Source organism: Lolium rigidum, chromosome 3, assembly GCF_022539505.1.
Source record: "Lolium rigidum isolate FL_2022 chromosome 3, APGP_CSIRO_Lrig_0.1, whole genome shotgun sequence".
Taxonomy (NCBI): domain Eukaryota; kingdom Viridiplantae; phylum Streptophyta; class Magnoliopsida; order Poales; family Poaceae; genus Lolium; species Lolium rigidum.
The window spans coordinates 146,119,559-146,135,584 of NC_061510.1; the positions used below are offsets into that span (position 1 = coordinate 146,119,559).

The following is a 16,026-nucleotide window of genomic DNA, read 5'->3' on the forward strand; positions in this document are numbered from 1 at the left end:
CATAGAACCATCCAAAGCAAAGCCAAATAACAAAGCATCATTATCCAGAAAGGGATTCAGACATCATTTGCTTGTCAAATAATCATGAAAAGCAAATTCATACACAGCAAGTCAATTAATCATCACTGCATAAGCAGTTCATCATTAATTAATTCCTCCAAGCATGAATACATAACAAATCCATGCTATATATTGACAACAGCACACTATGAGGCAACACAAGCACATGTCACTACATCCTAGCTCCTGGATCAAGTCCAGAAAGCTAGGGAGTGCAGCAGCACACATACACAGAAGCAATAGCATGCTTGAGCAATAGCATCAGTAAGCAAATAATTCACTTAGCCACAGAATTCATCAGCAACCAAGCCACTGACATGTAATTGATCAAATGGATCAATTGAATCAAGTCAAGCACACAGATAGGCTAGCCAACTGAAATAATTGATCCAATGGATCATTGGATTACACAGGAGGCACAGAAGCACCTCACATGCATCACTGGCATTCACAAATGTCACAGATGCATAGCAGTACACCTAGACAAAGCAAGCATAAGATGCCAGTAAGCACAAGCAAGCTCATAAGCATGTACAGCATGGCATAGCAAGATCATAGCATGATAGGAGCAGTAAGCAAGCAACACATGGCATGCACAACAAGCAAAACACACTGGCCAGTAACCAAGACTTGGTAAATTGGCCAGAGCTTGCAGAGAAGAGAAGCATATGAAGCATAGGCAGCAGCAGCAAGGCTCTGCATGATCATAGGATCATTAGGAGGCCGTAGAGCAAGAGGTAGAAGAAGCACAGAAGCATGGGGAGGCGCACAGGCATGGAGATGAGAAGGAGTGGGAGCAGAGGACCTTACCCGCGCCTGGTGGCAGAGGCTATGGCATGGCGAGGCAGTGCTCGCGCGGCCATAGCAGTTGCAAAGCCAGGGAAGACGCCGGCGTTACGCCGACGAACACCACCAGCAGCACAGCACCGGAGACGACGGCACAGGCGCTGCGAGTGCAGCACCCGCGCCAGGTCGGTCTCGGAGACGCGCATACGTCGACGACGAGGACGCGAGCTCGCCGGAGCTAGTCAATCGCCAGAGGCGATTCACCACGAGATCCAGAGAGGAGGCGATCCGCCAGAGGAGGAAGCAATCGAAGGAACCACGTGGACAGATCGATAGATCGTCGCGCGGCGGTTCAGATCAGGTAAGCGGCAAGGTCAGGGGAGCACGGAGGCGGCCAGAGCACGGCGGCGGCCATGGCGGTGACGCCATCGCCACGCGCGCCGCCAGAAGGGTTAGGGTTAGGTCGAGTGAGAGAGACGAGTGAGTGAGTGAGGTGGGCCGCAGTGGTGCCACCGACTCGTTATGGGACAAGCCTTAGTGGGCTGTCCCAATGGGCCTTAGTAAGTGGGCTGGCCCAATAGGGGCCAGAGGGTATTCTAGTCTTTTCACATTTTAGAAAACTAGATGACCCGTTGCGCTATCGCGCAAGTGCAAATAAAAGCGTATTAATATGCCAATGGATGTTGACATATAGGACGGTAATTTAATAAATAATTTATTTCAGTGCTTAAATCTATATTTTTGGTGATTGCTCATGTCTTGAGTTGCTATATGAGCATCAAATATGGCGTTTATTTCTTATCCATCTAAATTTTACAGAATTATACATGATGTCTCACACCAAAATAGTTGTATGATGATCTTTCATGTATTGGTCATTTAAAGTTTATGCGGAGAGTACTTACGGTTCTATTAGATTCGCCTTCCATTTTTGTCATGAGATTTTGTTTTCCCATTTTCTACTATTGTCCATTGATATTACATATTTCACAATTTCTATAACTTGTCAGGCTTTACCATAACCACATTGGTAAGAAACATATGCTATAAAACTAAATCATTGGTCTATCACGTGGACGTCTGCACGTTATTAAGTTTTGTCAGAAATAAGCCAAAATAAACAATGACTAAACTGAAATAAACAATAAATTTCCGTAGCCAGAAAACCGTGCATCTTCCTCAAACCACGCAGGGAAATATTCATTTGAGAGCACAAAACTCAGCATTGATTCAAGATAGAAAACTGTGCATCTTCCTCAAATCACGCCTGGGATAAACAACCATGTCAAGATGTACCTGCCATTTTGATTTAAGATGCACGTACATCCCACTGCCAAAACCAAAATCTCAGCAAAAAATGGACCCGTAGTCGATAATTACAAGTGGAAGAGTAACAACCATGTGTCGGCAGGTTGTTCAATGAACCTAAAATCAAAGAGTAAGAACCCTATGTCAGCTGGATTAAATTTGTAGTACATATTGCACTAAAGTTATGATAATATATTTGTAACACTGTAATTTTCTCCCTCTTGGCAGATCACAAGAAGAATTGTAAAATACACCAAAATTCACGCACAGAAAGCAACGACACAAAAGCTACAAAACAGATACGAATTCAGTGATAGCTAACCATATGGCTTGTGACATTCAACGAGTGGTGGAAAAGAACTTACCTCCATGGTTGATGCGTATTAAGTTCTTTTCTACAATTCGTTCTCCTCCATGTCTGCAAGCCGCCACCTCCTGGTCGTCCCTCCTCCTATGTGCATGCTGGATCTTGGTGGGCATGGGAGTGAGAGAGGATGAGTAATGTGGTAACACGAAACAGTATGAAACAATGTCTAAGCACTGAAACAAAAGTTCAAGTGGAAAGTGGTGCATAAGAACAAAACAATCATAGCATACATGCAGCTCTCTTAGTTCAATTGAGCTTCTCCCTTGTACTCCCACCACACATCACTTTATTTTTACTCTTTCAACATACAATTTTTCCAATCCATTAAATCCGGCGCAAAGGCAAAAGCAAAATAATATTGTAACCATCATAAGCATATTACAGAACCTAAATGGTGAGACTTATATGTACATTCTATGTAAATTTAGCGAATATTGTCGCAAGCAACAACATTGGATAAAACAGTCAGGTGATCAGATCAGGTCGAAACTCTTATGAAACAACAGATGACCTGCTGCGCCACTGGCATAAGTATTCAATTCAAACTTGAATTTATTGCATAAAAACTCATAGTTACAACATAAATTACTACCAGATGGTCCCATTATGTAAAAACTCAGGAGGCAGTGGCCAACATGATAAATTACCCTGTGAAGGAAACCTCATTTCAACTCTAACCCTGTCCTTGAGCTTGGTCTGGGGCAACACAAGTCTCCGCTTACTTAAAGCAGCTTCTTATCATGCCCATTCGTCAACCAGCGTAGGCCATGCTCCAATAGGAATCCTCATGACCTTCTCATACGGTCAGTAGACAATGTCCAACGCATAAAGAGATTGTTCTAGTAAGATCTCTTCAGCTGAAAAGATCACAGAACGGAAGAAACCGCTGCATGTGGTCTATTTGAACCACAAACCATAGAGAGATTATAAGAATTTTTCAGGGCCAGACCAGATGTGTGTAGACATGAACCACAGAACCATATAATCCTCTAAGAGCCTGATGCCTGCACTGGGTTTGTTCAAAAGATGGACTGAGCAAGATCATGTAACTTCTGCATTGTTGCCTCATATGGGAAAATGTCAGCCCCCATGTTTTGAACATTCCAACTGCAGGCGATAAGGCTTTTGAAATAATTTGGGTGGCAATAGTTTCTAACGCTCGAAAAAATAACTTTATTCAAAAGGCTGTCTACAGAGACCAAAATCTTGGCCTCATCAAGACTATTTCGAGCCCTAAATTTTAATTTGCAGAAAACAAAATAGTAATAACTTGGGTGGGAATGGTTTCTCCATCAAGATTACCAAGGTTTTCTAATAAATGACAGTTCAAATTCACACACGACATTGAACTCCTACCTTTCAAGTACAACTACGAACAATGACCCTGCCCAGGTCTAGGTAAAAAATAGTAAAATGATCTAAAGAAATCAAATTCCACAAGTACCTCGTGCTATATGTTGCAGAACATCTACATAAATTACAGGAACCTTTTTCCAGTTGCAGAAAAGATACTCCTACTATATGATGGTAAAATATTGCATATTAGAGTCAGTAAATTTGATAAATCATCTAAGATGGGAAGTCCATCTGCAAGATGAATCCAGCTAACTATGTTCAGAGAGGTGACACTAATACTATTTGAGATTACTGAATTGTTAATTTAGCGGGGAAGTTGTGATATATACAATACTGCAGATTAGCGGAAGAAATCTTGCTGGAGTGGATTTGAAAAGACAAACTCAAGCTAAGAAAGCTAAATCGTATATGCATCAGGGTATTACTGAATTGTTAATTTAGTGGATAAGTTATGAGATATACAATATTGCAGATTACCATAAAAAAAATCTTGCTGAAGTGGATTTGAAAAGACAAACTCAAGCTAAGAAAGCTAAATCGTATGTGCATCAGGGTATGCCATATATCATACAGGATTAATTGGGCTAATGTCGTAAAAAATTCACAAGGTAAGTTTGTTGGTCTAATAAGAGGCACCCTTGCCCAACCAACAGCTGAGTAATGAAAGCACAAAAAACTTCCATCGGTTCTGACCAAGCAAGAGATGAAACCTACAAGGAGAGAAATTTTGTTAAGCTAAAAAATGAAGTGGTTTAGAATTAGAAGACCCGACATGTGTGGATATGATTCCTATGACAGGAAAGCGAGACATTTGGAAATGACCAGACTATAAAGATCAAAGTTAGAAGGTGTCATATAAAACCAGTAATAGTTAATTTATTGCAGTTTAAGCTTTACACAAAAACATCAAGGTTGTCAGGACGCAACCTAGTGACAGTACAAACATAGACGGTATATCTTAAAGATTTAAGACTACTAATTAAGAAAAGAGAAACATAAAGCAGTATATCTAACAAAATAAGTAAATCAAAAACAATGGTGTAGCCATGAATTTTCAGAAATTGGACTATACTACTGCAGAACCGAATAGAAACAATACAAACAACAAACCAATATGCAGCGAGATGAGATTGACTACACGAATATTATGCAATTTATTAAATTAAATGCTCATGATTGTAACCCCATAATAATCCTCCAAGAGCATCTGACAGTAGAGATTGTCAAGGACGAACATACATAAATAACTGAGGCAAATGATATAAACAAAAGAAATTGGCATCCGGCACCATGTCTCAGCCATCTGAATGCAAGTTGATAACTGGAGTGAACAAATATCCTGACAAAAAGAAAACTCCAAATCAATTCTCCAAAATGTTGCAACTCACAAAAATTGCTACCTCTATCTAAACCAAATTTCCTTCATTAAAAGTTCCTAAAGTTCAGTGGGCGCCATAAGTTGATCATCTGTCCTACATAAAAGCATCATATGGCAGGGATAGCTAATTGGAAAACCCTCCTAGCCTCATGGAACCACTATTACTACTACTTCAGGTCAAAGGAAAAGAAATACCTCATGAGAAGGGCTAAGCTAGTGAATTGCAGCTTCATTGCCATGACAGTGAACTGCAAGCTAATGTTGAATGCTCAATCGACACCTGTGTTTGCTGGCCATACGAAAATTGATCTATTGTTCTTATCAATCATAATGGGAAGCTAGAAAATATAAAATCCTTCCTCCAAATCAGCCACTATAACATATTGCCTCGTTGTTGTCTTATTCATTTGCCTTCTTGCTTTGTAAATTAACCGACACCAAACATGTACCAGCAGCATAAAGCAATTTCAAGTCACATGCTGACAAGAATCTTAGCCTGGAAAATGAACACAAATTATGTCAGTGGTCAGCCATATTACTAATTAAGCAAAGTAATATCATTTTTTGTATTAGCAGAAAAAATTTGAGAGATGAATAAATGCTCAGCTATGGTGATGATAAAAGGAGCAAATCGACTCTTTTGTCCACTTGAAACATAGAACTGCCACTGGATTTGCGATATGTTCAAAGCATGAGAAATGGATATAATTATTATGGTCTGCCATGAAGTATGACCTGATTGGTTACTCGGCCCATCACACTTGAGTTATGAACACTATGAAGTAGGTACACAAATGTGGATAACGATATATGATACCATAATAACATGATAACGAATTTTGGAAGAGGTCAAAGAATAAAAGAACCAAAAGCAATACATGACAATCTACTCCTAAGAAAAAACAAACAAAGAAAAATAGAGATGCCCAACGAATCGAAGACGACGAGTATGTTGTATTAGCGAGAAAATATTTGAGAGATGAATAAATGCTCAGCTATGGTGATGATAAAAGGAGCAAATCGACTCTTTTGTCCAACTGAAACATACAACCGCCACTTGGATTTGCGATATGTTCAAAGCATGAGAAATGGATCTAATTATTATGGTCCTGCCATGAAGTATGACCTGATTGGAAATGTTAAAACAACACCTGGAAAAAGGCAAATTTAAGTTAATTAAGTTGTCAATTCAGAAAAGGAGCAATTAGAAGAAAAATCGATGGAAGCCAAAATAACTTATTGTACTAATTTACCTAACAGCTAATATCCAGAATAGAATATAAGGAAAAAAGGTCGAACGGTCTAAATTGTGTTCAACAATCAACCATGATTTTTTTTAAAGCTCTCTCCAAGAAGCATAATAGTTTAAACTATGTTCACAAGTACCTATATGCACTAAGAAACATAGGGAGTGTTGTACATGTAAGAGGCTTGGATATGTCGCCTCAAAGGAATGAACAAAGAAACTGACTCGACCTCGTACTTGCCCTTCATGACCTCAGTTGGACGCACTCACCAAATATGCCACAGATTACCATTTCTCTCACCGACAACGACAATTATTTTTAAAATGGACGAGCAAATAAAAAATTAGATTAGAATTGTTTTTCCATAGGAACATAGGTTTCAAGATAATTCCGCTAAAGCACTCCAGAATGTATGGGAGACGAGGATAAGAAATTTAGAACTTTGCGCTGACCTTGCTTTAAGCTGGGATGCTTCAAACATATCTGATGCCTACTCAAAACAACCCGAGGTGGCGAGGTTGTTTAATATTCCCTTACTGAAGTTTACATGGAAAGGTAAGATGGAATACAAATATTATCAAGTCAAACATTATCAAAGCAGACACTAACCATTGTATAGGACTTTCATGTCCAAGTGCGGCCAAAGTGAGGATGCAGATGCTATGCAGATCTTAGAATAGGCTTGACCTCATAGAAGACAAGTTCTGCATCATACACAAAATCCAAACATAGGTCAAACATTACCAAAGAAGGCACAATCAAACCAGAAAGAGCAAAACATTAAGCCGGTCAATCTGATGAATCCATTTTGCCAACATCCTATATCATAGACCTCACTTCGGACAAAAAATGAGTTCAAGCAATAAATTTGTAATTTGCAACAAAGCCGTAACAATATCCTAATTGCTAGAACCACTACCACCAAATTTCAGACAAAATAGGGATAAATGTGACACAATTATTAACAGCGAGATGTTATCTTACCAAGAAGCGCTGGATCTTGTCTGTTTTGTTAACATAACCATAAGCTGAGCCTGTATCCTGTGCGCTGGCCTCATATTTAACCAAATTTGCTCTCTGTGAGAATCTCCATTTGCTGTTGTATCGGACATGACAAAAGACCCTGTTTTACAGTAGGCTGAACCACATCGTTTTGAAAATCAGATCTAATATTTGATCAGGAAATTAATAAACCTGTATCTTAATTAAAAACCACACACAATAGACACGTATATGCACCAGAGAGGAGATTGACATTGCACAGAAATCAAAAAGTAAAGAAGGATTTGCCATACCTTCAGATCCGTTCAAGATGGTGAGGTCGTCGGAGGTAGGACGGCCGAGGAGGACGTGAGCACCCTCACCTTTTCCGTCCTCCTCCTCCTGCATCCTCTCCTCCCAGCTAGGAAGAGCACGATCCTCCTTGTGCATCTTCTCCCCGTCCCCACCTCAGTTGGGCCACTCAGGCACCTCTCAGACCTCTTGCATGGCCGGGTAGTCTAGGAACATTTATAGGAAGAAACAAGGTGATTACAATGTGTATCAAGCCACCCACATATCAGCCACACACACCTACAGGACCACTACTCCCTAGTCCGTTGTGCAAATTGAACTAACACAAGCCTGTCAGGTTCATCCTTTGCAATAGGTATTTCAATAACCCCTTCTTGTTATTGGGGACCGTTCAGACCTTCCTGTTCATGAAACTCTGAACCTCTAATGTAAATTATGACCGTGCAGACTAAGTTTATTAAGCAGTGTCTGAGTTTGTTAGTAGTTACTACAAAACAAAGGTCCATCAAAGTATGATATATTTTCTTGACCATGAAAAGCTGGTACAGAACCGAAAACCCAAGCTTCTTCAGTTTAGTGCATTGACCTGCTATGTAAAGGACTGGATGCACACCTCACAGCAAATGGCAACCAGCTAAGAACCTGCGTCCAAACAGAAAACAGAGGATTGTTTGTCGTAGAATCTAAACTACCACATGTAGATTTATTTTAGGATTACCATGGAGCAATAGCAGGGCTTAACCGCAGACGGAACTAGAAACATGGCATTAGAGAAGATACAAATCTAATAGAAATTATAGTATAGGACAGTAACATAGGCCAGGCGTCAATGTTTATTCCTAACTTTGAACTATGGAAACATTTAGGAATTAAGGAAGCTAATAGGAAATGGGGCATAAAAATCCACCAAGCCAAGCAACCAAACAGGTAATAGCGGCAGCCAGGTTAGCAAGAATAAAACATTGGCTCTACTTTATTCTTATAGCTGCACACTTGAACATCTTACTTGCAAGTCTGAAATTTTCCGCCAGTATAGATGAAGTTACAAACTATATAAATATAAAATGGAAAGCAAGAATTAACTAACATATGAAAGGTCTTGTTTTGACTGCATAGATTCAACAATGGAATGATTGACAGGGCTCACCTTAGATCATCAAACATAGGAGTTGACTTGGAAGCACTCTCTGTGCCAAAGCAAACCCGACACTAAGCTGCAACCAAAACACAGAGTATCATCGACCATAGGCATCTGCATAGTAAGCACAATCAAGCATTAACAGTCAGGTACTACTCACCCCCACAAATGATCCAAAATATATTATAAAAAAGTATATAAACTAAGTTTCCTTGATACATTTGCTATTGATATCTTCATGATCAATATTTATATTTCGAATACCATAAAGTGAAGTTTAAAAACCAGTATGTGAGCAGCACTACTAAAAATATTACCAACAGAGCACACATGGCCTAATTAACATAATCAGGAAGCCACCACATTAATTACTTAAACACTGCCATCGAAATGCACCCATTGCCGCCGCCAGAAATCCACCGTTGTTCGCCACCACAACCAATGGCCAGCTATCACTATACTGAAAGCAAGTATCATACTATAATCAAGGTTCGAGAAGGATGCATTACAGGAGTGACTTATCACCAACATTTAAAACAAATACATGGGTGGCATCAAGAACCTGGTAAGGCCTGGTTCTCCTTGCCGCCCAGGCAGCTGAAGTACCCATCTACCGCCGCCGACTCTCCGAGTTGTAGTTTGGAGAGAACTCTCCACCTCACAAAGTCGATTATCTGTGATACCAAAACCCATCTCAGGTGCTACATAATTAGAACATTTTGCTGCCTATTGCACTAAAGAAGCCATGTTACAACCAGCAATACAGCTACCTTTGGTGTGAAATATCCAGCGAGGTAGACCGAACTGGACATCATTACGTCGACGACAATCGGAGGCTACATCATCACATAAATCTACGACAATGCACACAAAATTAAAAGTATCAGTGGTTCGAGTAACTAATCCCCTCAGCGAAAACAAACTTATTGCTTAGGACTTTCATCGAGATTATGCCTGGTACGAAGTAAAGTAGTAGAAGTAAGCAAGATATGCAGCGCGCGTTAGCTCATACCGACAAATTGAACTGGTAAAACTGGGCACCTTTTAGAAATCGTCACATTATTGTCAGGACAAGAGATCACTGCATCTGGAGTGATATGACCGGAGGCTTATCTCGTTAAGAACCTGAAAGATGACATTGCAAAATTACTGAAGAAGGGAGATCCACTATTTTTTAGAGAATAAAAGTGCAATAGAACAATTGATACAAAGGTTTAGTAAAGCATACCCCAAAAGCCATCTTATGTGCCACTATCTTGCGTAATTGTCAATTTCATTGCTAGCCCCTTGACAAAATGATAGGTAGAAAAGACCGAGTTCCCTCATTTAGTTCCCTCATTCAAAAGGCTTCACAGAAAAACCTTGTTTGCAATGTGTCATCCATCCACCGCCGCCGCCAGCTGTTGTCATCAAGAAAATTCTTTATTTTATTTTTCAATAGTATACACTATTTATAGAGTATAAACCCAGCAAATTTGTTCGAAGATTCATTTAGCTTTTCACCTTTGTTATACAATATAAATGAGGACGGAGACATACATAATACATTACAAAAATTAGCAGGGGGGTGAAAGTAGGCTGGAGATACTCATGTCCATGCCCAAAGGCATAGCAAACTGACTTATTACAGTAATACCTTGCTTTAACCCATGCTAATGATATTCCTTTTTTTTTAGAGTGTGGCTAATCTACTCCTAAGAATAGCACAAACTACTCTCAGTTTTTTATACTGACACCAAAAATTTAAAGTTGAGACCATGTATAAATATTTGAGACAATTTGAGACAAATTTGAAGTGCACTGTAAATATGCGAATATATAAATGTATGAGACAATAAATCTCTTTTATCAAAGCAGAGCTAGATAAAAGATTCACCAATCCTTTTTTAGTAGAACACCCATCTAATCTGGAGCTAGATAAAAGATTCACCAATCTTTTTTAGTAGAACACCCATCTAATCTGAGCCGATCAGTGAAAGTAGACTGAATATACTAACATCCATGTCAATAGAGTGCCGAGAAACATCATATCAATCCCTCAATTATGTAAGTGTAACTGAGGTTTTCAATTTACGATCGCAGCAACATAATGATTTCAAGATTGTGTATGCAACATTTGCATCACTAAAAAAATACGTGGTAGACAACATATGATCACCTGAAGCAAGTAAAAAAAAGAAAGTATTCTTGCTTAGTAGATATTTCGTAGGTCACAAATGATGTGACTTGATTGACACTTTCTGGCGAAAGTGCCAAATTCTCGTGCTACGAGCAACAAGCCCTCTGTGCCTAGTGATATAATAGAAGTCAAACAACGAGCTATTCTAACACAATAGGACAAACCGAGACAGCGACATCTATGCAAGACAACATGATTTATACAGCTTGATGAGCCTAGTACAGATGGCGTTGTAGATACAGGATCCGATTGACAACAGAAATCAGGATACAGAATCAGCAGCTGGTTGTTTGAATTCACACATGACTAACTGACATAAAACATAGGAGGAAGAAATAGCGCGATAAACAGGACTGAAGAATACGGCGACAATGTAACATGTACAGACATGCATTTTCTGTAGGACATCATCAGGGGTGCAGTGAAGGGTGAACATACACGTCGAGGAGGCTGTTGTCGACGAGCAGCTTCTTGAGTTCAAGGGCAATCTTAATGGCGACATGGTTCGGAATCTGGAAAGGGGGAAGCAGACGATGACTGGAGTTGTTAGATTCATGTCGGTGTTTGATATTAAAAAATAAATAGTACTACTCCAAGATGCTGGAAGCATAGAGTCGCTTGTATTTGCAAATGGCAAGAGAAATAACTTGGCATTGCCCCCTAGCTCTTGTTAAATCTCCAGTTCTTGGACGAATTGGAATAGCACCAGGACAAACGGCTGAGTTAAGGTGAGGGGGAGGGGATTTGGAGGGGCACCTTGGTGACGGTGAGCATCCTGCTGAGGAGGAACCTGGAGAGGACGTAGTAGTGGTCGGCGTTCTCCCCGAGCCACACCTTGACCTGCCGACGATGGGAAGAAACGAAATGAGTCCGATCCCATCTTGGCTCTGGTGAGGAGGAGGGGAATTTGACGGACCTTGACGAAGTCGTACTTGGAGGAGGCGTTGCGGGAGGGGAGCCTGGCGGCGGAGGAGGAGCCGCCCTTGCCGCGATCCGGGAAGCACATACCGATCTTTCCATGGCTGCAGCTCCTCCTCTTGGCCAGCGCCGCCCCAATCTCTCCTCCACCCAGCGCTCGTTCGCTCGCCGTTCACCCTCCGTTCTTGGAGTCCTGTAGGGCGACGGGAAGGGGAGCTCGAGCTCGACCATGGTGGCCTTAATGGCTGGAAGACGACACCGAGAGTGGAGGAAGAAGAGAAGACGAGGCATCGCTGCCGGCCTCCTCTGTGAGTGCTCCTGCGGGGGCGGCCCACCGGTCTTCTCCACCCACCTCCAGGATCCTGCTCCTCCCGCGCCCCGTCGTCCGCCGCTTCAATTTGAAGCTCCTCCCGCCACCGCTTCGATTTGCAGAGCTCGGGGCGCCAGACGGGCGAGGCAGCGGCACCCTGGAACCTCGCGGCCGGCCTCCTCCACCTCCGGCCCAGCGCCGCCCCTCGAGAGCCATAGGGGGACGAGGAGAACCAGGGATTGGGGAGGAGAGGAGATGCGCGGATTGGGCGCCCCGCGATCTAGGTTTTACTGCCCCACGCGCGTAGGACAAAGAAGGTGACTTTGACGAGCGGGTGTGGCTGCCTCTGGCCGAAGGGCTCCCCACACAACCGGTCCCATAGGTCATTTGCCCGTTTCAAAGAGAAGACAGTGCAGAAAAACTTACCACATCGGACGGTTCTAGTGAAAAGCGGGAGGATCAATTTACTGTGCTGCACCAAACCAACGACCCAGATTGTTTGCCCCTCTCAGACCCCCTGGTTGAGAGGGTAGTCTAGGGACATTTATAGAAGAAATAGCGAGAATTTCACCAAATTTTAGTAAATAAAATACACCTCTAAAAATCCATTAAAAATTGGATTTGTGAATGAAAAATTATTCTTAACAAGAATAAAATAAGAAATAGAATTTAGGAAACAAATTCAAATTTTGGAATTTTATGTATTTGAATTAAAACTTGGAATTTTAAAACCATTATTTCCTTGTATTTAAAAATCAAGGAAAATCTCAAATAAGTTCAAATACTTATTTTCAAACATTTCAAAATGAAATTCTATTATTCCAAGTCATTTCTATTTAAGAAAGATATTTTCCAAAGGAAAATACTCTATTCTTTTTATTCCAAAAATATAGAGGCAACTCTATTATTTCAAATCATTTTGGAATGAATAATGAATCACAAAGGTAGAGTAGTATTACTTTGAACCATTTTACTTTATGAGAATTAAAGTGTTTTACACATAAAAACAATTGCAAATTACTGCCAAAGGCATAAATCTTAATTCAACCCTAAATTATAATAAAGGGATTTCTATTTTCGTGCCCTCCGGTCCTTAGTTGTACTCAGTTTTCCCCAGCTCCTTAGTTTTTCCTCAGTTTTCCCCAAGCCCTTGTTTGAAACCCGCGAAGCGGCTCGGACGAGCAGGATTCCCGTTTAGTTGACCGTTCTGTCACGTGTGGGGCCGCGTCTTGTGGGGCCGAGTCGTGTGGGCCCGCGTCGCGTGGGGCTGGTAGAAAGGGACCGCGTGGGACAGGACGAGAAGCGTTTGGTTGCACGTGAGCAGGAGCTGGGTTCTGTCTCTCTCGGCCCCAAATTGGCATCCCTATTAAGTGCACCTTTTTCCCCTCTTTCTCTCTCGTCCTTTTCACCAAATTAGTATAAAATCTAGAGAAGCTTGCATTTCGACTTTCTTCAATTATTTATGCCTTTTGGCCCTCGTTGTTTGCCCAATATGGCAGCAAATCTAGTACTCCCTCCGGTTCATATGTATGTAGTTAAATCTAGAAGCAAATCTCCAGGATAATGTACGATAAATTCACGAGTCATAGTAAATCAAGAAAACTAAGTACGGCCAACAAAATATAGTAGACTAGGGATAGATAATCCCTAGATAATATGGATAGATAATAGGCTGCATACACAGCAGCCAACATAGTAACGGGTTCTTCACAAAGCACCATCATACTAACATAACAACAAGGGATCCCTAGCTAACAACAAAGGGATCCCAACAACAAACTAGGAGGCAGCAGCAGCAGCAAGACACGTCCGGGACTCCGCCTACCCCATCCGGCTCTCCCTCCACTTGTTGCTCTTGCTCCCCTTGGGAGCCTTGGGCTTGAGCGGAGGCATGCGCCCGGCGGAGATCTCCACCCGCCGGAAGCTGCGGAGGTGCATGCCGAGCGCCCGTGCTTGGCGCGGAAGGAGTGGACGTTCACCGTCGTGCCGACCTTGGGGAAGGTGGTGCCGATGTTCTCAGCATGCGTGACGAGGCGGTTGAAGTCCGTGGCGCCGAGTCTCCTGGTGCGGAAGGGGCACCTGTACACCTCCTTGGCGAAGTAGGAGATGTATCGGCCGACCTGCAGCCTCCGCGAGCACTCGGCGAGTCTTGACGTCCTCCTCGCTCTTCGTCGCCGCCGACGTCGCTGCCGGTACATCCGATCCATATCAAACAGAAACTAGTGAATGAGTTGCAACGATGACTAACGTACATGATAACAAAGTTAAGAAAAACAGAGTCAGCCTCGGTTAGAGTGGACATGATTATATATCTACAGGGAAGGGGTAAGCGAACTAAAGCTCATGCACAACAGATTTGTACACAAGCAATGGTTCGCTGAACCCTCCCTGTAAAAATTTGTGCCCAACCATTCATCATAGGCAAAGAAACAGATTCTAGATCCGAACTAGATCTGAACTTGAACACATTCGAGATTATTTGCAAAATTAAACGGTTGATATCTTTTGATTAGTGCATAAAATAACTGATTGAGATCCCATGATTACTTGCATAAATTAACCGATTGAGATCCAATATTACTTGCATAAATTAACCGAACAGCCGAACCCCAAATCAAGAAGTGATCAAAACAAAATGGAATAAAATCGGCGCAAATATTAGCCCAATACTGATCCATCTACAGATCCATCTACACCAGCAAAAATAGGGTTCAAAAAGGAATGGGGAACAAAAAAGGAAGCAAACCGTAGTTACCTCGTTCCATGGGTCCTCCGAGGAGGTGTCGTAGGGGTTCGGGGGCGGGACGTACGGCACGGGGTCGTAGGGGTCCCATCCCGCCGGGATCTGACTGCCACCGGCGGCAGCAGCCTCCGATGCACCGGCGGCGGCGGCGGCGGCGGCGGCGGCGTCGTCCGTCGAGGGGACGGGGCCGAAGATGGAGGCGTCGCGCTTCGAGCCAACCTCGACGATGGGATTGGCATTCTCCTTGTCCATCTCTCCGGCGGAGGAAGAGGAAGAGGAAGAGGGAGAGGGAGAGGGTTTTTGCTTTGGAGAAGATGATGGGACGTGGGAGAGAGTTGGCGATGCGTGAGCGAGTGAGAGTGACAGAGACAGGTGGGAGGAGGCGTCTATAAAGGCGAGGGGTGGTTAATGCGACCCGCGTCCCTACGCGTGCACAGGTGCACGTCCGCACGTCTTGGACTTCCGCAACGCGACACGCGTCCACGATTGCACGTCTCGACTTCTCCACCGCGACCCGCGTCTACGCGTCAACAATTGCACGTGTCCTCGAGTCTAACCCCGGAAATTTAGATATACTCGGGTATACCCTCGAGTCTTATACTAGCATTTTTTGTGTGCTCAATTTTCCCCTCGAGTGCTAATACTGGCTAGTGCAATATACTCAGTTTTACCCTCAAGTGGCTGGTCAACGAGAGAGTCAACAAATGGGATTAACTAGTTAAATGAGTCATTTAATGTGCAAAAAAATCCTAAAAAGAGTGGCACTTACTCATGGAGTCTTTACCACAAATTGACACTTCTCAAATCATAGATAAATCATAGATAAATCAAGTTTTACCACAAATTGCCACTTCTCAAATCACCTAGTAGCTATGAAGGTGCATGGTTTTCCACAATAAGCCCTTCCCAAAACAGACTTCCCCCAAATCATACTTTGTCTAAA

General features: G+C 42.3%; 2 long non-coding RNA genes across 8 annotated transcripts; both read right to left on the reverse strand.

Annotated features, from left to right (window-relative positions):
• Positions 1-2,353: 2,353 nt before the first annotated feature.
• LOC124698367 lies at positions 2,354-4,861 on the reverse strand. Its single transcript, XR_007000940.1, has 2 exons — positions 2,520-4,861; positions 2,354-2,442 (listed from the first exon to the last, which is right to left on the reverse strand). It is a non-coding gene; the product is annotated as an uncharacterized LOC124698367 (long non-coding RNA).
• A 72-nt stretch (positions 4,862-4,933) lies between these two features.
• On the reverse strand, positions 4,934-10,038 carry LOC124698368. Of its 7 annotated transcripts, none has more exons than XR_007000945.1 (11): positions 9,975-10,038; positions 9,704-9,787; positions 9,496-9,607; positions 9,306-9,393; positions 8,943-9,009; positions 8,640-8,809; positions 7,798-7,866; positions 7,487-7,640; positions 7,112-7,206; positions 6,955-7,038; positions 4,934-5,751 (listed from the first exon to the last, which is right to left on the reverse strand). It is a non-coding gene; the product is annotated as an uncharacterized LOC124698368 (long non-coding RNA). The 7 variants fall into 7 exon arrangements; XR_007000944.1 differs by having other exon boundaries at positions 9,251-9,393; XR_007000947.1 differs by lacking the exon at positions 9,306-9,393.
• Positions 10,039-16,026: the final 5,988 nt, after the last annotated feature.